The sequence below is a fragment of the Felis catus genome, chromosome B2 (assembly GCF_018350175.1).
Source record: "Felis catus isolate Fca126 chromosome B2, F.catus_Fca126_mat1.0, whole genome shotgun sequence".
Taxonomy (NCBI): domain Eukaryota; kingdom Metazoa; phylum Chordata; class Mammalia; order Carnivora; family Felidae; genus Felis; species Felis catus.
Window position 1 is genome coordinate 66,688,327 of NC_058372.1, and position 26,077 is coordinate 66,714,403.

General features: G+C 37.6%; 1 long non-coding RNA gene across 3 annotated transcripts in view; it reads left to right on the forward strand.

The window, feature by feature from the left end:
* Positions 1-26,077, forward strand: part of LOC111560482 — a 471,269-nt gene that overhangs the window by 62,544 nt on the left and 382,648 nt on the right. For all 3 annotated transcript variants that reach the window (XR_006597918.1, XR_006597917.1, XR_002742325.2), the window contains exon 2: positions 5,094-5,248. This is a non-coding gene — a long non-coding RNA (uncharacterized LOC111560482). The remainder of the gene's footprint in view (positions 1-5,093; positions 5,249-26,077) is intronic.

The following is a 26,077-nucleotide window of genomic DNA, read 5'->3' on the forward strand; positions in this document are numbered from 1 at the left end:
AGCAAGAAGGAAATCTGGGAAGACTGGAGAGCAGTCTTGTTTTGGTCATCATCAAGTAGAGGGATTTAAAAACATGGCATCTCTTTCTTCGTTTTCATCACTGAATCAAGAATTGGCTTTTCTAACGCTTTCACAGTGTTCACCTGTACTGAGTAGCCAATGTAGTTGACATCAACTACAATTCAGATTTATAGAATGTGATATTTCATTGATAAAAATTATATTTCTCTGTTGCTTTGAGGAAAGGATAACAGACTCATCCATTTGACATGTTTGGGAAAGATGGAGATGGGTGATGTAACTTTATTCCTGGTGTTCACTGACAGAACATTTATTGAGTGACTACCATTTGCCTGGCACTGGACATGGCCTCTGCCTTGAGTAGCTTTGTCCTCAGATGTCTTGGTCTTATGTATAAATATTCTCAAATATATAATTCTGTGTGTTTAAGATAATATCTTACATTAACCAAACTTCTTTTTATTTTGTGTTCTGTGCATTTGGTCTCAAAGCTGTGTTTAGAGAGAAGACCTTCATGCATGGGGATTTGGGGAAAGAAACTTGTGTGAATATTTTTGAAGAAATTGTTTTGGAAGGCATTCTTTATTATTCTCTTCAACTTTATTTTAACCTCTCAGCTAGAACTGGGCTATCTTAATAGGCATTTGACATACATTGTTCCCTTTTGTTGAGTGAGTGATGAATCTCAATTTCTACTTTAGTGTTTGCTGAAAACTGATTCTGATCATTTAAAAAATTAATGAATTCATCCTTATGTCTTCAACACCTAGCCAAGTCCTTGTTCACTGAATCAGTGGAGCTATGTGGTCTGCTAATATTATAAATACAACAAAAGATAATCAATGGATTTTTTTTTATCTCCTGGGACAAACGATTAACATACTATTGAGAACTTATTAACTCTAAAGATTCCAAACCCTTCAAAAATATCCTTCTTTATTTATATTCAAGCAATTTTTGTGGTTTTGACTTTATTAAAGCATGTATCTTATTAATCACTCTTTGGAAATTCTTTTAAGCTTAATGGAATTATGTAATAAATATAAGTAATGAAATTTAGTTTTAGGAAATATATTTTATGGTAGAATCTTGTTTTTCTGCATTAATTCCATTATTAAAAAGTTGTCATACTTGTCCATGACTGTATTTTTCTTCTTACATATATATAGTTTTTGTAGTTTATATGACAATGATCAATTGAGAATTTTTTGTATATTTAAGTATCAGTGCTTATAAGCAGTGAAACTAACTAGGAAACGCCATAGAGAATAATTAGATGGTATAATGATTTAAATTAATTTATATAATATAACTTAGTAAAAATAATTTAAAATAAGTATGAGGTAAACTTTCTAGTAGCAAGTTCTGTTGGATGGGAAAATGATTTCCTAGTGTGATGTTGAGAATACAGTTCTCCCTAGACATTTGGACGGGAATTGATGAAGTACTAAAATACATGGCAGGAAAGAAAGGCTGGACTGAAGAACCCTTGGGTGAATAATCCATTATGCCTTTTCCATCTGCTTTATGCTGTTCACATTTTGCATTTCTCAATATAAAGTCATTCAGCCACTGGAGGTCTCTGTTTCTCTGTACAACTTTAGCAAGATAAGTATGTGTCATTATTTATAAAAAGAACTCTTCCTGTAAAAACCCACTAGTATTGAATAAGGGAGGCTGATGGGCTGCATTTCTATTTTTAGTAGCTAGTGAATGTATGTAATTCTAGGTATTACAGTCATAGCTTTTGTTTAAACAGGGCAAGATTTGTGGTTATCATTCTAGGGTGGATGAGATTAGATGGATATTCGCATTCAGAAATATTCAAGTAACTTGTCTTCAGAGAAGTGGCAAAGCACTGACTATAATTAATGAATTGACTTATCTCATTTTACATGTGGAAAATCTCATGTATTTTTCTTTGAAATAAATAAAATAAAAACTGGGTTTAAAAATCCTTTTCCTAAAAAAGGGTTTGAACAAGTTAAGAGAATATTTACCTACAAGCTATCTTTAAATATAATTCCAGACTAATAAAAATTACACTTGAAATTATGTAAGGTTTGAAATACTGAAAATTTTGCTTTTCCTGGGAGCAATCCTTCATAACCATAGACATTAATATTGAAGTTTCGTTTCCATATAGAGGTTATTTACTGAACACTTAATTTATGTGATATAGGGTGTATGGAGTATACAGGGTAAAAACTCGTATGTTCTAAAGGAATTTCTAGGAGGTAGGTGGTGAGGATAAGACGAAAGTAAAGAAAGCATGACTTAGCACAAATAAGGTGCTGTAGAGACTCAAAGATGGAAGAGGTCACATCTTCACCAACAGTAACAGAAAACATTCTGCGTGTGTTGGCATTGAAGTGAATGAGATTTTGATAGACGACGATTTGGGGGGATGGGACTGGGAAGAAGTATAGAGTAGATTTGGGGAACAGGAGGTACATATTGATTGAAGGGTGAATGAAGTATGTGACTTACAGTGATTTGATTAGTTCTATATATCAGCCTGAGGATTTTGCACTTAATTTAGAGGGGCAAAGGAAGGAATGAAATTTATAATTAATAAGTACCTATTATAAGCCATGATCTGTACTATTTACTTTGTTCATAATAACACTTCTATTATTTAACGGACAAAGATGCTGAGGAATAGGGAAATGATGTGGTATAGCTAAGGTGCCAATTTTGTAGTCAAATTGAATAAGGGAAGAAGAGATGTACATACTCATCAAATTTAGGATGCCATCATTCTGAGGCACTTTAGGTAGGAAAAAATACTACCAAGTTAAGTGAGGACACATATTGATTGTAATATATGTGATTATTTTAGAGATAATAAAATATATGTATTTTAAAGATAGTGTTTTTTTGAATTTAGGAAAAAGTTTATTTTTAAGAAAACAGGAGGAAAAAGGAAAGCTGGTCACCTTAAGTACAATTCAGGAAGAAAGAGCAAAGAGCTCTTTGTTGTAACAATAATATCATATCTTTACATAGTATCTTGTAATTATCAAAGTGTTTTCACATATATTGTTTCACTTCAGACTCACAAAAACTCTATTTCTATTAATGTTTCTATTTGAAAACAGAAAAATAAGTTGTAGAATATGATATATATTCTAGTTTTTAAGAAAATTGCATGCTATATAATATAATACACATTTTTATTTATAACAATTAAATACTGTTTCACACACATTTGCGTAGAAAATTTGTAGAAAGATAACCGTATAGAGTAGCTTCTATCAGAGTGGGCGTGTGAGAAATGGAAAGAGAAAAGAGTTTCACTTTATATATAATTTCACATTGTTAGAGATTTTTACCGTAAGCATGTATTATTTAAAATCCAATACAGATTTTTCAAAATTAAAAAAAAACAACAACAGTAAAGACTAAGAGGCACAGAGAGTTTCTGTGATTTTACTAAGTTTGCACTGGTAGTAGATGGTAGAGTAGAGAAGCATTCAGTCTTACAAACTTCACACTCGTTACTGTTCTGTGGACATCGGGTGGGCCAACAATGGCCTACTCATTCAAGAACACAGCAAAAGGAGGCATGGAAAGCAATTTTATAGAAATTTGACCTTAAAAAGGAATTGATCCTTGGGGAATTGTGCTGTATGATATAATCTACTGGCTTCTTCAAGTAGCCCTTGTAATACAGCTGCAATAAATAAATATGGATACAAAGGGCAGCTTTGAAGGAGAAAGTCAATAAACAGGACTCCATGTGAAGATGTGTATGGTTAAAGGTGTTGAAAAAAGAGAAATGATCCTATCCACAAAGTCCAGTTTATAGTAATAGATGTTCATTGACCAGGTGTGTATGAAAGCTAAGGAAAGCAGGACCCCTTTGGATACTCTTATTTCATATTCAAAAGAAACACAACTTAGATATCTCAAAAATTCTTGAAAAGCTATTTAAATGTGTACTAAAGTCAAGTGAAGAGATTTTAAAGGTGAATCTTATTTGTCACATAGAAAACTATCTTAAAATACTTTCTCCATCCATCTCACAGTACCTCAAACATTACTGTTTGGCAGCTACTTCAGCCCCCTGTAATCCTTTCTCAAAACTTCCTAGTATTCACTTTCCAAACTCAGTCCACACTGGCTGTTCCTCTTCTTTTCACTTCTTTCTGTTCTTCTGGTTTATTTTCTCTCACTAGAGTGGTTACTCAGTGGCCACAACACAGCAGAGGCTAGGGAAGCAGATACTAAAACCCCCTTGGAAAGGAAGCCTCCTTGGAAGGAAGGCTTTGGAAATACTTACATAATCAGAATATACCAGGGTCCCATGTGGCCCAGGGTCTGTGTCCTATAACTGTCAAAGAAACAGCAGTCTGACTCTAGAAGCCAAGATAAATAGCGTTGATCTTTAAGTGTTTTTGAAAGAGCGTAGTGCAGAGGTTTCATACGGCACTTTATGTAGAAAGCTTCCTAAAAAATATTTCTACATCTCTCTGTAGCTCCCTCAAGTATCCCATTTGAGGCAAAGGTTAGGAATCCCCAAGTAGGGGAATTCATTAGATCATCACTTGGGGGAGTGTTGAGGGAGTATGAGTGTAGCTTGTGATCTGCCTGATAAAGGGTTCATTCACAGCATTCTTTCATTCAGTCTACAAGTGTTCACTGTGATGGGGTTAGGGACACAACAATAAGTATGGCACTTCTAGTCTGTGAGGAAAGTAGACATCGAACATTAAAATTGTGATGAGTTATAATAATGTCTTACATACATTGAATGCTAACTTTGTGCAGGTATTATGCTAAAGCCTATACATTAGTCTTTATTTAAGTGTCTAATATTTCCAAGAAATCAATATGATAAATATAGTTATTACCTACATTCTACAAGTGGGTGTTACATAATAACTTCCTCAGAGTCACACATTTAATAAATGTTGGATCCAGGATTTGAAACCAAGTTTGCCTGATTGCTGATCTGAAGTTCTTAGCCAACGTTAAAGTGTTGTTGTTTTCTGGGAGGGAGGGAGGAGCCAGAGAAAAATGGTGCCATCATAGAAAGGAACTGAAAAGACTCTGCCTTCATCATTCAGACGTTGGGCTGCCTGCCAACAGCTGACCTCAGGGAATCAAGAAAACTGAATTTACAGAGGAAGACACTTTGGAGCTGGGTCCCAGAGCATTCTGCTGGAGATCTTGCAGAAGCTGTAAAACAAACAGGCGCTTGGCTCATAATTTGAGATGCAAGGTAAGGAACACAAATTCAGTGAGGGGAGATCTAGTCTGGGGAGAGACCCTGTGGAAAGTATATAATCAAGCATTTAAAAGATTGGCAATTTGGTAGGATTCTCCATTTTTCTTTGAGATGTAGTAAACTCAACAAAGTCAATAGCATCAGCTCTAGCCTCAAACAGTCAGTCCTGGAGCAAAATGCGCCTCACTGGCTGTGTGGTCATAGATAAGTACTTAACTCTTCTGGGCCTCAGTTTACTGAGATCAGTAATTTCAGGTTCAAAACTAGTAAGTCTAAATAGTTCTAAAGATTATGTGAAGTTCTTTATAAAAATTGCTTGGTCCAATAACAGGTACAGAGTACACCATGCAAAAAATGATGGGCGTTCTTGCTGCAGGCTGTTTACAGATTAAATGTTTGCTATTTTGTTTTCTGTGAACCAGATTTCTTTATAGAGCTTTGTTTTTGAGAATGCATGCAAATAGACCCTGTTGGACTACCCCAGTATATACTGTGTTTTTGGCATAGGAGATGGGGCATTATTAATTTTTGTTGTTATTTTCATCGATACTATAGCTAACGTTTATGGAGCAGTAACCATGTCAGAGAGTATGCCAGGCACTTTACACGCCCCGTGACATTTCACCATCATGGCGAATCTGGGAGGTGGACATTTAGAGACAAGGATACCAGCTTCTGAAACTTAAGTGACTTGCCCACATGCTGGTAGATTTTGGTGCCAGATTTTGAATTCACTTCTGTCTCCTGTGTTTGAAAGGAGGCATTTGCAAGGAGGTGAGCTGGTCTCTTGGGTGGGCAGTGTGGCAGTCAGAGCTTCTTCTCTCCATACACATTTGTGGCCTCCTTCCTGACCCTTCTGGCTATATGCCTTTCCTTGATGCATGCCAGGTCCCTGGGTCCCCACAGAGGAACAGGATCACCCACATGCAGGGGAGGAAAAGGGAGACCTACTTCAGGAGGCCTGGGGCTTTTCATGTGTGTGAAGTATTTCATGCTCAATGGCTCGTCGAAAATCCTTTAAAATGCCTGTGGGCCTCTCAGGTGGAGTATGAGGAATGGATGACTGTCTAGGGAGTGGCAAGACTTGGGGCAGTTCACAGCTTTCCATGTAGTGAGAGCATCCAGCCACTCAGGCTCCATTTCTTCCTGGAAAGTTTCCTTTCTTTTTTCTTTTGGATACTCTATCTGACTGGGATTATCACATTTTGATTTTCTTGGAATGCTTCAGAGCTTGATGGAAAATGGAAAGCTAGTTTGAACGTTCTTTCCCTTTTCAGGGACTTGGAGTCTTATTACTGTATGGTTTTAGCTTTCCATGATTTGTTTTTTAATGTTGTGGTCTACATGGAACTAAGGAATGCATAATGCTATCATTTCGCTTTCCTGGGGTTTCCGTTATTCCTGTTATTGTTTATAATTTTTAACTTACTCTATTTCCAAAAAATGCATGTGAGGTGGTTTCCAATATGGAATGAATATAATACAGTGCAATTATAAAAAAGACTTTCAAATTCAGATCTGAAGTTAAGTAAACGATGATAAATAGATATAGTGATTATCTAGGGTGAGTAAATTATTGCATCTGAGATTTAAATTTAACTTTGAGCTTCTTGAAAAACAAGGTAGGGGCAATATGATGGATTTTACAGCCTTTCTGAACTGAGAAAAGAAGTATAAAAGTTGTTTCTGTAGAAGAGAATCCTTCCTGGACAAAAATTCTAGTAGAAGAAATGTGTAAGTTTGTATGTTATAGAAATATATGCAGATATGGATACACATGTTTTTATATATGTATATAGACATATATGTACAGATATGCAAACATAATCATACATAGTAGTTCTTGTGTGTGTATATGTACATACATACATAAATATATACATACATACATATTGTAGTAGGTAGACTAATGGCTACCCAAAGATGTCCACATCCTATTTCCTAGAATTTGTGAATACGTTAGATTAGAGGAATTAAGTTGCAGATGGAAATAAGGTTGCTAGTATCTGACTTTAGAATAGGGAGATTATCTTGGATTATCTGGGTTGGCCCAGTGTAATCACAAGGGTACTTAAAAGTGGAAGAGAGCAGTAGAAGAGGAGGTCGGAGTAGTGCAATATCAGAAAGTCTCAATCCACTATTGTGGCTTTGAAGATGGAGGAAGAGAACCATGAGCCAAGGGATGTAGGATGTCTCTGAAACTAGAAAAGGCAAGGGGAATGGATTCTCCCTTAGAGCTTCCAGAAAGGAATGTAGCCCTGCTGTGACACCTTGATTTTATCCCTGTAAGAGCCCTGCCAGTCTTCTGACCTATAAAACTGAAAGGTAATAAATTTTAACTAAGCCACTACATTTTTGGTAATTAGTAATAGCAACAGTAGAAAACTATTATACACATGTGAACTTGTGCACATACATGGAGAGGTACACACACAGAAATGAACACATATACAGAAGAAAAAGAGGAGAGAGAAGAAAGAAAAATCATTGAAGACATTTTTATAGAGAATTAAGATACTGCAGTCTAGGCACCTTGATTGCAAAAAATGCAACTTAATTCTCTTTTTTTTAATATATGAAATTTATTGTCAAATTGGTTTCCATATAACACCCAGTGCTCATCCCAAAAGGTGCCCTCCTCAATACCCATCACCCTCCATCCCCTCCCTCCCACCCCCCCATCAACCCTCAGCTTGTTCTCAGTTTTTAAGAGTCTCTTATGCTTTGGCTCTCTCCCACTGTAACCTCTTTTTTTTTTTTCCTTCCCCTCCCCCATGGTTTTCTGTTAAGTTTCTCAGGATCCACATAAGAGTGAAAACATATGGTATCTGTCTTTCTCTGTATGGCTTATTTCACTTAGCATAACACTCTCCGGTTCCATCCACGTTGCTACAAAGGGCCATATTTCATTCTTTCTCATTGCCACGTAGTATTCCATTGTGTATATAAACCACAATGTCTTTATCCATTCATCAGTTGATGGACATTTAGTCTCTTTCCATAATTTGGCTATTGTTGAGAGTGCTGCTATAAACATTGGGATACAAGTGCCCCTATGCAACTTAATTCTCATATAGAAGTACAATCAATTTCTTGACTCCTGGATATTTAATAGGGTTTTTAGCTTTAGTCCAGACTACAGCAGAATTCTTGATTTTATTTACCTCTTCAAAACTTGTTAACAACAATGATATGCTAACACCACCATATCCCAGGTACTGAAAGCCTAGAGTTGGGACCATCTCTTACTTATGTCATACCTGCAGAGTGACTTAGGCAATGGTGGGTATATTTACATTCTGAAATTGAATACAAATCAGGGATTTTTCCTCCTGAGAGCTGATTGTTAAACATTTACCAGAATACCACTACTTATCACAGATTTACCCATCCTAGTAAGTGGCATGACTGTGTACTCAGTTGCCAAAACCTATGGTCATCTTTGGTTCCTCTTTCCCTTATTGTCCATATCTAATCAATCGTCTAGTCTTGCAACCTCTACCTCCAAATGATATGCACTTTTTTTCTATCTCCATGGTTACTGTCCTAGACTAGACTACCAGTACATTTTACCTGGATCATTGCCATGGGCTTATAATGGACCTCCTGGATTCTACTGTTGTGGAACCATCTTTTAAATGTAGACCATATCAAAATCTTTTAAAATGTAGACAATATCAAAATCACTAAATTCTACATCTGAAATCAATTTTACCATATATGTTAACTACCTAGAATTTAAATAAAAACTTGAAATAAAAAAAAGTAGATCATATCATGTCACATGACTGCCCTCAGAGTAAAACCCAACCTCCTTAACTTCAGCCTACAATGACTTCCCTTCTTTGCCTCAACATAACTTTCCAGTTTCATCTTGTCTTCACTTCAGCTCTCTCCCTGTGTTTTGGCCGCATCGTTCTTTCTGTTCCTCAATTCACCAAGAATTTCTGTCAATTCTGACAATTTCTGTCAGAATGCCTTTGCCACGGCAGTTCCCTTTGCCATTAATGTCTGTCTCCTTACTCCCATTTCTCTATATGGCTGCCTCCTTCCTCTCATTCAGGACTTAGCTTAAATATCTCCTCCTCAGTGAGACTTTTCCTGACCAATCAACCTAAAGTAGTCTTTAACATTCCTATAATATCACTGTGTGTCATTTCACCTTAGCACCTGTTCCTACCCACTATTTCCTTGTTCATTTGTAGTGCCTGGCACACAGTAGGCTCTTAATAATTGCTTGTTGAAAGAATGAATTAACTTAGAGTGTTTAAAACACTGGCTCAAAATATGTTCCACACCTAGCTTCTTTCCTGTCTCTGGAGCCTAGTGGCAGAGGGTGGTTGGTAAAAACTGCCAAGCCTTCTGGGAAAAGAAAGTGGAAAATGGTTGGAGTGGCAGAAATATAAGTTAGAAGGTCAAGGAGCCAAGAGAGCTTGGGTAAGAATATTGCAGCCTTGGTAAATGGTATCTAAGTGTCAGATATCAGGATGCAGTTGGTAATTAAGAAGTTCTGAACTGGAAGCAAAAAAAAAAAAAAAAAAAAAAAAAAAAAAGGAATGGAGGCAGAAAGATGGGTCAGTCCTGAGTCCAGACAGCCAGGGAGCTAGCATTGGGGCTTAGCTAATCCTTCCCACTTCTATCAGATAGTGCTAGTCTATCCTGAACTCTTTCTGAAGCCCTTCTTTAGCCTTGACTTTGCCCATCTTAAAGCCTAACTCTCATATATCAGATATTACAACCAGATTTCCTCCTAAGAGAAGTTTCAGGAGAGGTAAATGCTCCATTGCTAGAGTTCATGTCTCTTCCCTCAATAGAGTGGTAGTTGTGTTCATTCATTGACTTTTATACTTCCTAGGTGTAAATAGGCAAACTTTTTTTTTCATTGTTACATTAATGATGTTCTCTCAACAGAACTTTCTAAGAATGACTGTTCTTACCCTCCTAGATTCTTATTGTAGAAAGGGCCTTGATCAATTATTTTAACAGTCCCCTTATTTTACAAAGTGCTTATTTGACCTGCTCCAGCTCACAAAGGGAATGGCAGACTCAGGATTAAAATCTGTATTTCCTGACTTCATGACTACTTAATTTGGAGTCAAAATTGGCATTACACTGTCATCTGAAAAGTGAGAAAGAGACAAATAAGTAAGTAAGTTGCCATCAAGATCGGGGACTGATTAAACAATAACAAAACACTCCAGATGTCTTTTGGAGTGGGTGCAGCTTGACTCCTCTCTTCTTACGCTTCTGGTTTGCAAACAGTAATGACTAATGACATTCCGAATGTTGGTCACAGGGCCTGGAAACATCCTGAGAGGATTTGGGTCAAGTGTAGATTAGGATATACTAAATATAATTTTTGTTATAGCATATTATATTATTTTCTAAATCGGCACTTGTAGTCTCTGGTTACTTGTAGATTTAACTGGATCCTTCATTAGCCAGATGTCTGTTTCTTGACTACTTCAGGTAAAGAGAACTTGGCTGTACTTTTAATAGAACAGGTTTTGTTAGTATTACATAATCTTTACTCTTAGACTCTGCTATAACCTAACAGTTTTAGTTTATTCTCATTTCTTCAAGAAGAGGAATTGGTTATAGCACACCTGGCTTGTACAGATACGGTGGTCTTGAGGGAGGAAAGACTCAAACCATTCATGTAAAACAACTGAAGTAAAACTCGACTATATGATGGTGGTACCAATATGGTAATGATAATTCTCTTTTCCAAGTTCAACGTCAGAGAGTTTGGTGGAAAGATCCCGTTTCCTCAGCTGCTATCTTCAAGTTTTCCTTTTTAATCTTTGAATTGCTTTTTGATAATCTCTCTCTCTCTTTTTTGAGAGTTAAAGTCTTGCAAATTCTTATTAATTAGGTGGGTTCAGAATATGAGCGTGTTCCATTAAGTCAGAGAATTGCTTTCTGAAGTTGGCAATTTAATAAGATTTTTGAAGTTAAGAAGTTCACTGAATTTCTACCATGCACAAAGCACTCTGTCTTCTAGCAGCTTACACTCCAATCAGTATTCTCCTAGTGTGTTTGGAGCCCGGTTTAATGAATTCAAAGAGAAAGGGCATTTTTTTGTTTCCTTTGCCAATTTCCCCAGCTGGACATGCCTCATAAAAAAGAAGAAATTCCATGATAATGGAAATAAAAAATCGGGCATGTTGCCACATTAGGACGGAGGCCACTTCAGGGTGCCATTTAGATGCTGAATCATTCTTGTGGTTCTTTGAATAGCATCTAAAGTTGAATTATAGCAGATGAGAAAAATCCTCTCAGGATAGGAAGAAGAAAATATGTCTTATACATAACCTTTGGCATATTGAAAATGCAGAATACTTAACTTTTACAACTTTATATCTTTTATAGTTCAAAATAATCTGATATGTAGGTAACTAGGGGAGATAACATAGAGGATAGATTTGCAACTGTAATTTTCTTTGGCTTTAGGTGGTAATAGGTGGAAAATACTCATGAATATTATAAATCAAAGGCAATCAAATACTGGGTAGATGGAGCTGAAGGAAGGAGATAACTATATACTGGTAGCAACCAGTATAGAACTGCTGGGAGTTATTTATTTGCATATTTTTAAAGTAATATGTGTTTTTTTTAAGTTTATTTATTTTGAGAGAAAGAAAGAGTGTGCATACGAGTCGGGGACAGGCAGAGGGAGAGGGAGAGAGACAATCCCAAGCAGGCTCTGCACTTATTGTGCCAAGCCAGACTCAGGGCTCGATCCAACGAACTGTGAGATCATGACGTGAGTCAAGATCAAGAGTCGAATGCTCAACCGCTCACTGATTGAGCCACCCAGGTGCCCCAATTTATTTGTTTTTTGTATGGTGGCTTTTTCTCTCAAGATCTAAATTTTGGGTGAAGTGTTGTGGTCAGAACTTCATTTCAATCAACAATACTCGATATTTTAGGGTCTCATTAATTTATATAATAAACATTTTTGGTATGCAAATTGTATTTCAAGACACTGGATTGGGTATTGTGAATATAAGCGTAGAAGTGTCAATCAGACAAAATCTCTGCCTCCATGGACATTAGAGTCTAGTGGAGAGGCAGATATTGCACAAGTGAGTATGATTGTTATGGGTAGTTTGCAGAAATTCAGAGCGTTGTGGAATCAAATAACCAGGAACCTTACCTAGTTTGGTAAGAGAGAGGTTTATATAAGGAAGTGACATTCAAACTGAGAAAGCAAGGATTAGTGGGAGTTAGCCAAATGAAGTGGGGTGTGTGTTCATGTGTGAGAGAGACACAGAGGGATAATGGTGCTGAGTCAGGAAGGAAGAATGAGTTCCAGAAATTCCAGGCAGGGGAAACTGCATGTATGGGAACCTAGATGTGGCTGGAGTTCTCTGAGGTGGGAAGTGAGGTGGGAGAGATGAGGCTGCAGAGATAAACATGGAACGGATCACTCAGGGTCATGCCAGGGATTCGTGCTTCAGCATGAGGGTAATGGGGAGCCTGGGCGGGGATTTTGATTAATGAGAGCATCAGTCCATGGCCTGTTGTAGAAATGTAGGTATTTGGGCATTCTGGACTCCTCCTCCTAGCTTAGTTATTAAGTCTTACTTAAGTTATTAAGCAACATCCTTTACGATGTTTCCATCATTTGCCCTCTCCTTTTTCATTTCTAATATGCTTGTGAAAAACAACTTTCTTCCCCAGGTCTTTACCATCTACAATCTGCTTATGAACCACAGGGAAAGAAATTTTCCAAAACACCAAAGACGTATGTATGTCTTCCTCTTTAAAAAAAATGCAGATGCCTGTCTGATGAACCCCAAATGCCCCAGGTGCTTGCTTCCAGCTTCTTTTTACTCCCAACACTTTTGCCCTCAGGTGGGTTGCTTGGCCTCGTTAGTCCTCCTGGTGTTCCCGCACTGCTTCTGTTGGACTTTCTGTGCTTCCACTGCCTGTAGGGACTTTCTTCCTCTTCCCACTTTACTGGATGTCATCTGATCTCAATAAAGCCCCAGTTCCTCTGTGAAGTCCCAGATTTCATCTTCCTTCTTAATTACTCATTCCAGGAAACCCCATGCCACCAGTTGTCTTCACTATCACCACCACCTTTAATTGTTACTCATTGTTTCAAGTATGTTTCTTGACCCAATAGTTGTTGTTATGGGCTAAAAGAAGAGTTGTGTACCCCCAGATTCATGTGTTGAAATCTCACCCTGCAATATGATGGCATTAGGAGATGTGACTTTTGGGAGGTGATTAGGATTAGATGAGGTCACAGGGCAGAGCCCTTGTGTATGGACTAGTGCCCTTATGAAGAGTAAAGGGAGAACTTGCAGTGCTCAGCTGTGTGAAGGACAAATCTGCATCTACAACCTGAAAACCACTCTCACCAGAGCTTGACCATCCCCGCACCCTGGTCTTGAACTCCCGGTCTCTAGAACTGTGAGAAATAAATTCTAAAGTTTGTAAGCCACTTAGCCTATGGTAGTTTGTTATAGCAATCCTAATTAGGACAATTAGATTATTTCTACTGCAAACACAAAATATACAATAAATGATGAGGAATATTGCTTTTATCAAACGTAATACTTCTGTCAGCACTTTAGAATAATAAAAATATCATTTAAATATATTTATGGCTTTGAAACTATTATTTTAGGTTAAAATGGACTTTTTTCTAAAATATGATTTCACTTTAAAATGAATTATATACCTAATTAAATGCATTTTCTTTGAGGAGTAAGTCACTTTTTAAGAAAAAATGATGAATATATTATGTATATTGCTTTAGTACAGATGAATAAATTCTTTTCATATTTTGGAAAGAAGAGTCTGTGATTAATGAAGATATATTATGGAAATATTTGTAAATATCTTCTGTTTATAAATGAATTAAGTCCTTCTTCCCTTCAGAATAAATATTATTGCACAACAGAAAGAATATTCTATGCTAAGATGTTCCTTACTGCTCTTCCTATACTGTGTTGAACTTAGACAGTAATGTGCTATATCAAATCAGAGTCTGGTTATTTTGATTAAAAATGACTTTCTGAGCTACCATTTGTTTCTTCATTGAAGTACAGCAAGGTTACTATGTGACTTCGTTATTTTGTAGCTCCTCAAGACATAAATAGAACTATATTCAACTAGTTATAAGCAGGTTTATATTATCTGGCTCAAAATGCAAAAACAAGGTTTGAAAAATTTACTCATTCATTACTTCAACAAATATCTTTTGTGATTACAGAGTGTCACATACTGTATTAATTCCCGGAAAATCCCCAACCTTAATGAGGTCTGTTTAGAAAGAAATTAAGGAAAGACAACCAGCCATTACAGCACACAACATACACTTATGACAGGTAGAGACAGAAGAGCTCTAATATGCTCTAGAGTACACTGAGTCCAGGCCATGTCTGATATTTTTGCTGCATAACGAGTTGGCTATAAGGCAGTTTTGCTGCAGAAGATAAAAATCACAAAAAATAAAAGGGGAACATTCATTAAAAAGGACATAATGAAACATGAAAAATGAATAACAATTAAAAAGACTGAAATACAAAATATTTGACACTTAAAATGTGTGTAGATTCATGGCAGTGCTGTGCACATAACTGATTTTATTTTGTGGATTCTTCCTATGCACTTGTCTTCAATGTCTTTCATTCATAATATACACTTTTTTTTTTTTACTTTGTCTCCTTGTTCAGCATCTCACTTTTTCTTTTTTTGCTAAAATTTCTTCCTTCATTAAAAGAGATATCAGTGGGGTGCCTGGGTGGCTCCATTGGTTAAGTCTCCTACTTCAGCTAAGGTCATGATATTATGGTTCGTGGGTTCCAGCCCCGCATCGGGCTCTGTGCTAACAGTTCAGATCCTGGAGCCTGCTTCGGATTCTGTGTGTCCCTCTCTCTCTGCCCCTCCCCAACTCTTGCTCTGTCTGTCTCTCAAGAATAAGTAAATGTTAAAAAAAATAAAATAAAAGAGGTATCAGTTTCCAAATACTAGGATGCATGTTTGTAACTCAACTTTATATTGTATTGTGAAAGCCTTCTACACTCTTCTTGGCATATCGTCACATATCCCTTGATAGATGCTCCAAAGTTCTTTGGAAAATGTGGGTTCAAAACTCTGTCGCATTGTATAGACTATTATAAGGGCTAAGATTTAATAATATAAAAATGGGATTACTGCATCAATGGAGAAATGAAACCAAACTGTCAACCAGTTGAAACCAGTAAACTGTCAACCAGTTATTTTTTTTTGTCTTTTATGGCAAAATTGCCTTACAGTAATTAGTTCTACAACAAAAACGCTTATGGTGGAAATGCGTGCCACAAAGATGCTCCAGGTAGTGAAACTACCTGGAACCAGCCTGGGCATTAGGGAAGACTTTTAGAAGAAGGTGAACACAATGAGGTATTATTCAAAGGGGACAGCAGGTGCTAAGGTCCTATGGTGAGAGAACAGTCTTGGAATCAGGGGCGAGGAGGTGGGGGCCAGGTTCAGAAGGAGTACATGTTCCAAGGGTGTTCTGTACAGAGCCATGTTGGAGAAGTTTGGACCTTTGAGGGGAAGGTCTTCCCTTACCCAGTGAAGCTTTTTTTTTTTTTTTTGTAAATTTAAGAGAGATTTTTAAAGAGGAAGTTACCTTCAGGTTAACCAGCCAAGATTTTTATAATACAGAGTTTGTTTATTCTTTACATAAGCAGGGCTAAAGATTTTGTCCTTTTTCCAGCCTCCTAGAGATTTTTTTTAAAGCACATGGGTATGAGCTACAATTAGAGGGAAGAGGTACTGATCCCAGTTGCTGGAAAGCAGTACTTCTGCAGCAAGACTTTATCCTCTGGCAGGAGGATGTCTATGTCTAGAATGGAGCTGTAGAAGAATTGTTTATATGGGGCTCAGAATTATTTTAACAAGACAAGAAATGTGATGTGTTGAGGGAATGGGAACTAATATGTGTTATGCCTGACGACTCTGAAACTTTGTTAGCTGCTTTGACAAAGTATTTTCTTTTCTTTTTTTTAAAATATAATTTATTGTCAAATTGGTTTCCATACAACACCCAGTGCTCATCCCAACAGGTGCCCTCCTCAAAGCCCATCACCCACTTTCCCCTCTCCTCTACCCCTATCAACCCTCAGTTTGTTCTCAGGATTTAAGAGTCTCTTATGGTTTGCCTCCATGCCTCTCTGTAACTTTTTTCCCCCTTCCACTCCACATGGTCTTCTGTTAAGTTTCTCAGGATCCACATAAGAGTGAAAAGATATGGTAGCTGTCTTTCTCTGCCTGACTTATTTCACTTAACATAATACCCTCCAGTTCCATCCACGTTGCTAAAAATGGTCAGATTTCATTCTTTCTCATTCCATTGTATATATACACCACATCTTCCTTATCCATTCTTCAGTTGATGGACATTTAGGCTCTTTCCATAATTTGGCTATCGTTGAAAGTGCTGCTATAAACATTGGGGTACATGTTCCCCTATGCATCAACACTCCTGTATCCCTTGGGTAAATTCCTAGCAGTGCTATTGCTGGGTCACAGGGTAGATCTATTTTTAATTTTTTGAGGAACCTCCACACTGTTTTCCAGAGTGGCTGTACCAGTTTGCTTCCCACCAACAGTGCAAGAGGGTTCCCGTTTCTCCACATCCTCTCCAGCATCTATAGTCTCCTCATTTGTTCATTTTAGCCACTGTGACTGGCGTGAGGTGATACCTGAGTGTGGTTTTGATTTGTATTTCCCTGATGAGGAGTGACGTTGAGCATCTTTTCTTGTGCCTGTTGGCCATCTGGATGTCTTCTTTAGAGAAGTGTCTATTCATGTTTTCTGCCCATTTCTTCACTGGATTATTTGTTTTTTGGGCATGGAGTTTGGTGAGTTCTTTATAGATTTTGGATACTAGCCCATTGTCTGATATGTCATTTGCAAATCTCTTTTCCCATTCCGTTGGTTGCCTTTTAGTTTTGTTGATTGTTTCCTTTGCAGTGCAGAAGCTTTTTCTCTTGATGAGGTCCCAATAGTTCATGTTTGCTTTTAATTCCCTTGCCTTTGAAGATGTGTCCAGTAAGAAATTGCTGCGGCTGAAGTCAAAGAGGGAAAACACCGCTTTCCCCTTTAGGGTTTTGATAGTTTCCTGTCTCACATTCAGGCCCTTCCATCCATTTTGAGTTTATTTTTGTGAATGGTGTAAGAAAGTGGTCTAGTTTCATTCTTCTGCATGTTGCTGCCCAGTTCTCCCAGCACCAATTGTTAAAGAGACTGTCTTTTTTCCATTGGATATTCTTTCCTCCTTTGTCAAAGATTAGTTGGCCATACATTTGTGGGTCCATTTCTGGAGTCTCTATTCTATTCTGTTTGTCTGTGTGTCTGTTTTTGTGCCAATACCATGCTGTCTTGATGACAGCTTTGTAGTAGAGCCTAAAGTCTGGGATTGTGATGCCTCCCGCTTTGGTCTTCTTCTTCAATATTACTTTGGCTATTCGGGTTTTTTTTTTGTGATTCCATACTAATTTTAGGATTGTTTGTTCTAGCTTTGAGAAGAATGCTGGTGCAATTTTGATTGGGATTGCATTGAATGTGTAGATTGCTTTGGGTAGTATTGACATTTTAATAATATTTATTCTTACAATCCATGAGCATGGAATGTTCTTCCATTTCTTTATATCTTCTTCAATTTCCTTCATAAGCTTTCTGTAGTTTTCAGCATGCAGATCTTTTACATCTTTGGTTAGGTTTGTTGCTAGGTGTTTTATGGTTTTTGGTGCAATAGTGAATGGGATCGGTTCCTTTATTTCTCTTTCTGTTGCTTCATTATTGGTGTATAAAAATGCAACTGATTTCTTTACATTGATTTTGTACCCTGCGACTTTGCTGAATTCACGTATCCATTCTAGCAGACTTTTGGTGGAGTCTGTTGGGTTTTCTATGTAGATATCATGTCATCTGCTAAAAGCGAAAGTTTGACTTCATCTTTGCCAATTTTGATGCCTTTGATTTCCTTTTGTGGTCTGATTCCTGATGCTAGGATTTCCAACACTGTGTTAAACAATAGCGGTGAGAGTGGGCATCCCTGTCATGTTCCTGATCTCAGGGGGAAAGCTCTCAGTTTTTCCCCATTGAGGATGATGTGAGCCGTGGGCTTTTCATAAGTGGCTTTTATGATGTTTAAGTGTGTTCCTTCTATCTCGACTTTCTCGAGGGTTTTTATGAAGAAAGGATGCTGAATTTTGTCAAATGCTTTTTCTGCATTGATTGACAAGGATCATATGGTTCTTATCTTTTCTTTTATTGATGTGATGTAGTACATTGATTGATTTGCAAATATTGAACCAGCCCTGCAGCCCAGGAATGAATCCCCCTTGATCATGGTGAATAATTCTTTTTATATGCTGTTGAATTTGATTTGCTAGTATCTTACTGAGAATTTTTACATCCATATTCATCAGGGATAAAAGCATTTCCAAGTCTGTTTTTAGTAATCATGATCATAGTTGGGTATTTTCCCTAACATTTTTCATTATTAGGGACTCTAATCCCTTACAATTATGAGCAGAGACAGAGGAAAATAAAGAAGAATCGGAACTGCCCCCAGGAAGCTTTGCCTTATTTCTCATCCCATATCATCTTTGCCAAAATTTGAAGAACACTGGCTTGATTTGAGGAGCTCTTTAACTGGTTCCAAAGGGCCATTGAGTCCAATTCATACAAATTGGAGAGATGGAGTAACTGAGACAAGTTCCAAAGTTCCTTCTAGGGATTTAGAATATAGAATGCTTATTTTAGGAAAAAAAATTCTGCCAAGTTTTCATTTTTCCTCCTTCTTCCTTAATGTTGATGTAGATTTAAGCTTTGGCTTTTCAATGTATATTTGAAGTGACCGTCCGTATGGAATAGCATCCAGTAGAATAAAAAAGTATTTCCAGATGCTATTTTCTTTTTTTGTAACCAAATGTTAGACTTGGAAGAAGCAGAGGGGTTTTGCTACCTGACATTGCAGCTCCCCTGAATGACTGCCTGTGCCTGCCACTGCAGCAGACAAAGCAGATAGCAGGTGGCCCCATCCCCACAGCTTTTTTTCTCTTCAGTGTCCATCTCAGAGACTCCTGAGCCTTAGGGAAGCCAGTGTCTTTCTGAGTTTTGGGTGGTCTTCATGTCTTCCTCCTTCACTATTGCAAGAAACTACCTTCATGAATGTGAAGGTGTCTGGTGAGAGCTGCACAGGTTGACTGTACGTAAGGTAACAGATTTTACTTCACAACCTTCTGGACTTCCAGAAGCACTATCCCTAAGGGCCATACAGAGTTGAAATTGAGGCAGCACTTTGTAGGGTGTGTTCCCCAAACACCTGGAAGTCTTTGGCCTGGGACGTTATTAGTCCTTGACCAAAATTTCCTTGCTCTGTCCTTTACTATGAGATTGTATCTTTTATACTTTCTTTGATACAAAGATGGTAATAGAAAATGGTAGAAATTTGTATTTTTAAGTTGAATTTTAGAGAAACAAAGAGTTGGCAATTATTTGGGTCAGTATTAAAAAAACCTATCAAGAACTATGAAGGGTCTGAAGTTTTACTATACTTGCAAGCTAAAAAGTTAATATATTACAGTTTCATGGATCCTGACAGAAGATAAGTGACTCCTGAGTTAGAGACAAAAGACTTATTTTCATGGCACAATGAACAGCATGGGCATCAGCATATTTGCATCTGTTCCCTGAGTCCTAAGGGTAGTACAAAGAGGGCCAGATGGCACTAGCACGTGCACTGTGAGTAGCATGAGAAAAGAGGAGACTTGAGTTTATGGAACTTGAATCTTTTATAATGGACAATAAGCATGCCTGCCCTTTGGTCAGGAGAGAGATGATGCCATCTCCACCCTGCAAAGCTATTTGCTATCTATCATTCTTGAAGAGTCTGAAACAAAAGTCAGTAAGTGTCACATACAGAAGAACAAAGAACCGTGACATTTTTTTTTCTCAACAAAAAATAATTTTTCTAGTTGGCCAAATCTGTAAGCCTGAAAACTACTGAACTAGATGTAATTCCAGAGAATAAGGAGAAAGGGGGGGGGGGAGAGAAAAAAGAGAGAAGACAGTCATTTTGTGCAAGTGTGTGGAGGTGACAAAAATTCTTCCTGAGGTTCTTTATCTGACTACTAATTCTATGTAATTAACCAGCTCTTAAGGTTAGTTTTATATTCTGTGTGCTATTAGTAGGAATAATGGCTTTAATTATTTTTTCAACAATTAGCTTATAGCCATAATGATTCTAAAGTGTAGCCTGTAATAATGTAAACATTTTGGATCAGGTGATATCTATTAAATAAGTGGCTTTTGAATTCAAATTGATAATATTAACATTAGCAGTTTTTGAAAAGGTATGATAATTTTACATTTTTGTGAAGAGTTCATTGAAATTTTCAAAACAGTTTAAAAAATTACTGTTAAAGAGGTAATGTGAATCTTGGGGAGAAAAAATGGGACCACTTACTATAAGCATCTTACATGAAGTCGTCCTCAGTGTAACTACTTTGATTTTTTAATATTAAGATTTTAGTTTGGTTAGGATTGAATCCAGTCAGAAATAGTGGTGTGTTTCCAAAGAACACATGCTAAGGAAGGTTATGGGTACTGACTAGATGTTAGACCCATCTTCTTGCTTGAAGAAAGAGGGAAGAAACTTCTGTAGAAGCTAGAAAAAAGACCTTAGGCTTTTGTGGAAGGAGTTATTTAAAGAAAATAGATTTCCAGGAAGCATTTTCATCAAAGGTACTAGAATATACATTCTGAAGCTTTATGTGACTTTTGAGTACATGACTAATCTGCTGAGATTTGGGGAATTCTCTCTCTCTCTCTCTCTTTTTTTTCATTTTTGAGAGGGAGATGGCGTGACTGGTGGAAGGGCAGAGAGAGAGGGGACAGAAGATCTGAAGTGAGCTCTAGGCTGACAGCAGTGAGCCTGATGCGGGGCCTGAACTCGTTAATTGTGAGATTGTGACCCGAGCTGAAGTGGGACACTTAATCCACTAAGTCACCCAGGTGCCCGGAGATTTTGGGATTTCTAAATCACTTTGGTAAGTGTGTAGAAAATAGATTTTCAGTAATAAAATTTCAAAAAGTCCTTATGACAGAGGATTCATAAAATCCCTCTAATATGCCAAGTAGTGGATAAGAGACATAAGTAACACATTTTCCATTCTTTTGGGAGCAATTACCATGAACTGCAAACCAGAACAATAATGGTTAAATGAAAGAAGTGGTTTAAGGAGAAATATGGAAAAGAAAGAAAAACAAAACAAAACAAAACTGTGCTGATTTTCTAAAGGGAATTATTCTGCCTGATGGTTGATTGCCAAACCGTATGATTCTAGAGCATCTTTTTATCAAATGGAGAAGCTACACACTGCCATTTACTGTTAATCACAGCAGTACATGAAGGGGCTTTCCTTTTAAGAAATGCAAGAAACATTGACTTGAAAACATTGATAAGACTTGTGGCATCATGGCTAGTGGGGCAAAAGATGGGGAAGGAAAAGTTAAACAGATTAAAGAACGAGACAATAAGATTCTGTTTTTTTTCTAACACCAAAGTATGTTTGTGAGAAAGTGGTAATTACATTCCTAGTAGATTTTTGAAAGTGAGGACACTTTATGCATGTAGCCTAACTGCTATTCCCTTAATGGGAAACCTGGTGGCTTGCTCTGTGGTGCCAGTGAAATGAAATTCTATGGGGAAGGGGTGGGTAGGAGAAGAGGCAGCATGCTTTATGTCTGCCTGCCTACTATGGCTCGGCCTCAGCAGACTGGGACCAGGCCTGGGCTGGTGAAAAGTCTCTGAGCACAATAGTTTTGGCCCTACTGTCCAGTGTCTATGGGGCATAGGTGTTTGGGTGTGTAAGTTTAAAGCCTTTTCTCTTTCCTTATTCTAGTGCCCCAAAAGGAGGTAGAGTGGAATTCTCAGTGAAATACCATAGTGCTTTTGGTGGGAGGAATAAGGGATCATCAGGAAAACCTTTCTATAGAAACTTTCTGATGAGGTGCATGCTCTCATTCTTTTCCCTCCAATAATGCTGGTGGGTAAATACCAGACTTTATGGTGTCTTCAGTTTAAGGGATAACCCAACTCCTGTAATTCCTAATTAGCATCAGGATGAGACCAATGGGAAATGGAATTGGTTGTATACACTGGCTCAGCATGCTAGCTGAGCTCTTTGCTTCAGGATGGCTCTCTTATCTGGGTCTCTGTTGGCTTACTCTAGCAAAAGTAGAGATGAACTAGAATTACAAGGCCAGCATTTGAATATGGGCAGGCTGCTTGCCTGCTGTCTGAGCCTCGTGCTGAAGGGGAAATGATGCCCTGGAGGCACAGGAGGAGTTTCTCCTTGAATTGTACAGATCACTGAGTAATGACCAGTATCTAATGCAGACTTCAGTCTGTTCTCCAGAACATGGTAAGCACCCTGTAAATATCTGATGACTGGATGAATGAATGATGTCTCTTTCACTGAGGGACCGTGTGCTGTAGTAAATGCTTGGTCAAAGATTTGGAGATGTGGGCTTTGGATCAAATTTTTGTCCATTAGAGATATAATAGACAGCTATCTAGTCCTAGAAAACCCATAACATATCTATGGGTGTATCTCTAAAACCTGGTTTTATGAGGCGTCAGATAACTCTCAGAAATATAACATTCCAGGCCAAGTCAGTCTCCAGCCCCATTTCATATTTTAATTTATTTCAGGATGGTCATGATGATTTCTAATTTGACCTAAGTCTCCTTAAGCCTTTGTAGATGCCAATAGGGGAAGCAAAACTGATTTTTACCATTGTATTTTATCTGATATTCTTGAGACATTTAGAACTGATCAGGTCTAGGATGAGAAGACATGATCTGTATTTACTGGGTACCTACTGGATACCTGGCACTAGGACAGATTATGAGAAACCAGGAGGGCAACTTTATGATCTCTACCTTCAAGAGTTCCCAGTCTGGTGGAGGAAACAAGTAGGGCAACAACTAATATGTGTGTTTAATTAAAAATTTTCCTCAAAGATGCCCAATTTTAGGCATTATGACATAAAACAGCTGGACTGTGAATACCCCAAGGCATTGATTGCTAGTATATTTCCAGTACCTAGTATAGTACCTGGCATATCGTAGAAGCTCAATAAAAGATTGTTGAATGAGTGAAGGAAGGAGCTATAGGGTGCAAGCTTAATAGGACTATGCCATAATAAAGAAAATGTAACACATAGGAAGAAAACCAGAATAAAGACTCAGTAACTAGAGATACAGCAAGGTTATAAAGCACAATTTTGTCACAAAAATCAAACATTTAAATAAATTACTTCAGTTATCCAAAATAAGTTAAAGATCTCACACACTGTGATGACACAGCCCCAGTTTTTTTATTCTGTGGCAAATATGTAACTGAAATTAATGTACGAAATATATCATTTTTTTAAAAACAGAAACCTTTCATATTCTTCTCTTGAGGAATAATATTACTTTCAAGTTTATTTGATATTTGTAATATCTGGATTTACTTTTGGGGAGTTAAGTTTTTTGGAAGTGTGAGAGAAACAGGAGAAATCGCTCTTACAAAAGACACAGTCTTGTGTATTAATTTAGGAAGTTGTATTTTAAACAAGTGGTTAGATACAGTGCTGATGCATAGGGGCACTTGTACCCCAGTGTTTATAGCAGCACTTTCAACAACAGCCAAATTATGGAAAGAGCCCAAATGTCCATCAACTGATGAATGGATAAAGAAATCGTGGTTTATATACACAATGGAATACTATGTGGCAATGAGAAAGAATGAAATACGGCCTTTTGTAGCAATGTGGATGGAACTGGAGAGTGTTATGCTAAGTGAAATAAGTCGTATAGAGAGGAACAGATACCAAATGTTTTCACTCTTATGTGGATCCTGAGAAATTTAACAGAGAACCATGGGGGAGGGGAAGGAAAAAAAAAGTTAAGCGAGGGAGGGAGCCAAACCATAAGAGACTCTTAAAAACTGAGAACAAACTGAGGGTTGATGGGGTGTGGGAGGGAGGGGGGTGATGGGCATTGAGGAGGGCACCTGTTGGGATGAGCACTGGGTGTTGTATGGAAACCAATTTGACAATTTTGTATTAAAAAATAAGTAAGTGCTTAGAACATCCATCATTTTCAGCAGCAGCTAAACATGAAAATTGCTTTCTGTAGCACAAGGAATACTTTCCACTTAAAATACGGAGCAATACATTTTTCTTCAAAAGCATTTTTCTTGGTTACAGGTCTGGTTTCTTTTTCCTTAGGTTCTAGGATTTTCTGACAGCCCAGTGATAAAGGTTATTTCCCCCCAGAAACTCGCATCAACTTGGAATAGAAAGATTGGCTTTTTGACCAAATGTTCTCAGGAAAACCAATTGGTAGAAAAGCATACTGACCCTCCTATATGTTGCTTTCAGACTTTCTTACCTTAAAATGTCTCTGAAACAATCAGTTCATGGCATAGCTTCTAGGTTCATCTGCTTAGGGAGCTACCGGTGCCAGAAAAAGTAGTTTTGCTTTTAAAAATCAAATGTGCATTAGTGTGGGCCAAATGTACTGGCAAGAAGTGTTTTCAAGGACAGTGTAGTGGTTTCTGGGGTGGAACTAAGGGATGAGGACCGGTGCATTCTGTCAGATAACAATTGATAACATTGGCAACATTAAAATTTGTAGAACACTGATCAGAAATCATCAAATAATCCATTAGAAGAAAATGGGGAGATGGCTACTTTTATGAGACAGTGATGAGCAATGCAAGAGAAAAGATGATGTCCAATTTTGTTTTTAAATCTGGATTTGAATTTCATTGGGAAAATGCTGGCTGGGAGTTCGTGCCTTTGGTAAGGGTGGGGCATCCTGAAAAGTTAGAGGTGCATCTATTCACTTGCTCACTGTGCAGATAATACCTGTGAAGTATAAAATGAAAACTATAGGAGTTTAAAATGTTAGTTAAAAGTAATTACTGTTATATTAAAAGCTTCAGTGACCTGGAGCTCTATTAGTGAGTTGTACACTTCCAAGCAAGAAGTGATTTTTAGAATGGAAGTCCTAAAAGGATAAAACTAGGTAATGTTAAAGGCATTAGGGAACTCTGCTTGATTCATTTATTTATTCCCTTAGACATTTGTCAATCTGACAAGTATTTATGATGCCTACTATGTGTCAAGTACAGTTCTTAGCCCTGGAGAAAGAGTGGTGAGCAAAGAGACAGGCTTATGTTCTTGTTTTTTGTTTTGTTTTGACACAAGTAAACAAAAAGTATATATGCTTGCATGCATAGTGAAAGAAAAAGAAAACTAGTAAAGGGAATACAAAGTGCCAGGGGAGGGTAGGTCTGACAGGTAGATTTGTTTATGGTTAGGTATACAGAGAAGGAAGGGGAGCAGTTATGGAAGAGAGGAATCCATTGGCTGTTAGAAGTTGCTTTTTATGAGATGGGGAACCTGGGGAAAGAGGAGGATAGCAGAAGGATCTGGGGAAGTGTTAGTGGGAAGTCAAAAGTTCCTTCTGGGTATGTTGGAAATGCCTATTAGATATTCAAGTGAAGATACTGAGTTGGCAGTTGGATAGCAAACCTGGAGCTCAGGGAGAAGTCTGGGAGTCAAGGTTCCATATGTCAGTTTGGGAGTCATGAGAATATTCATGGTATTTGAAGTTCCAGGACTGGTTAAAATAATATAGGAGGTGAGAGGTATGAGTATGAATGGAAGAGAAGCATGAGGGTTGAGCCCAGGGGCACTCCAACATTGGAAGGTCAAGCAGGGAAGGAACAACCAGCAACAGAAACTGAG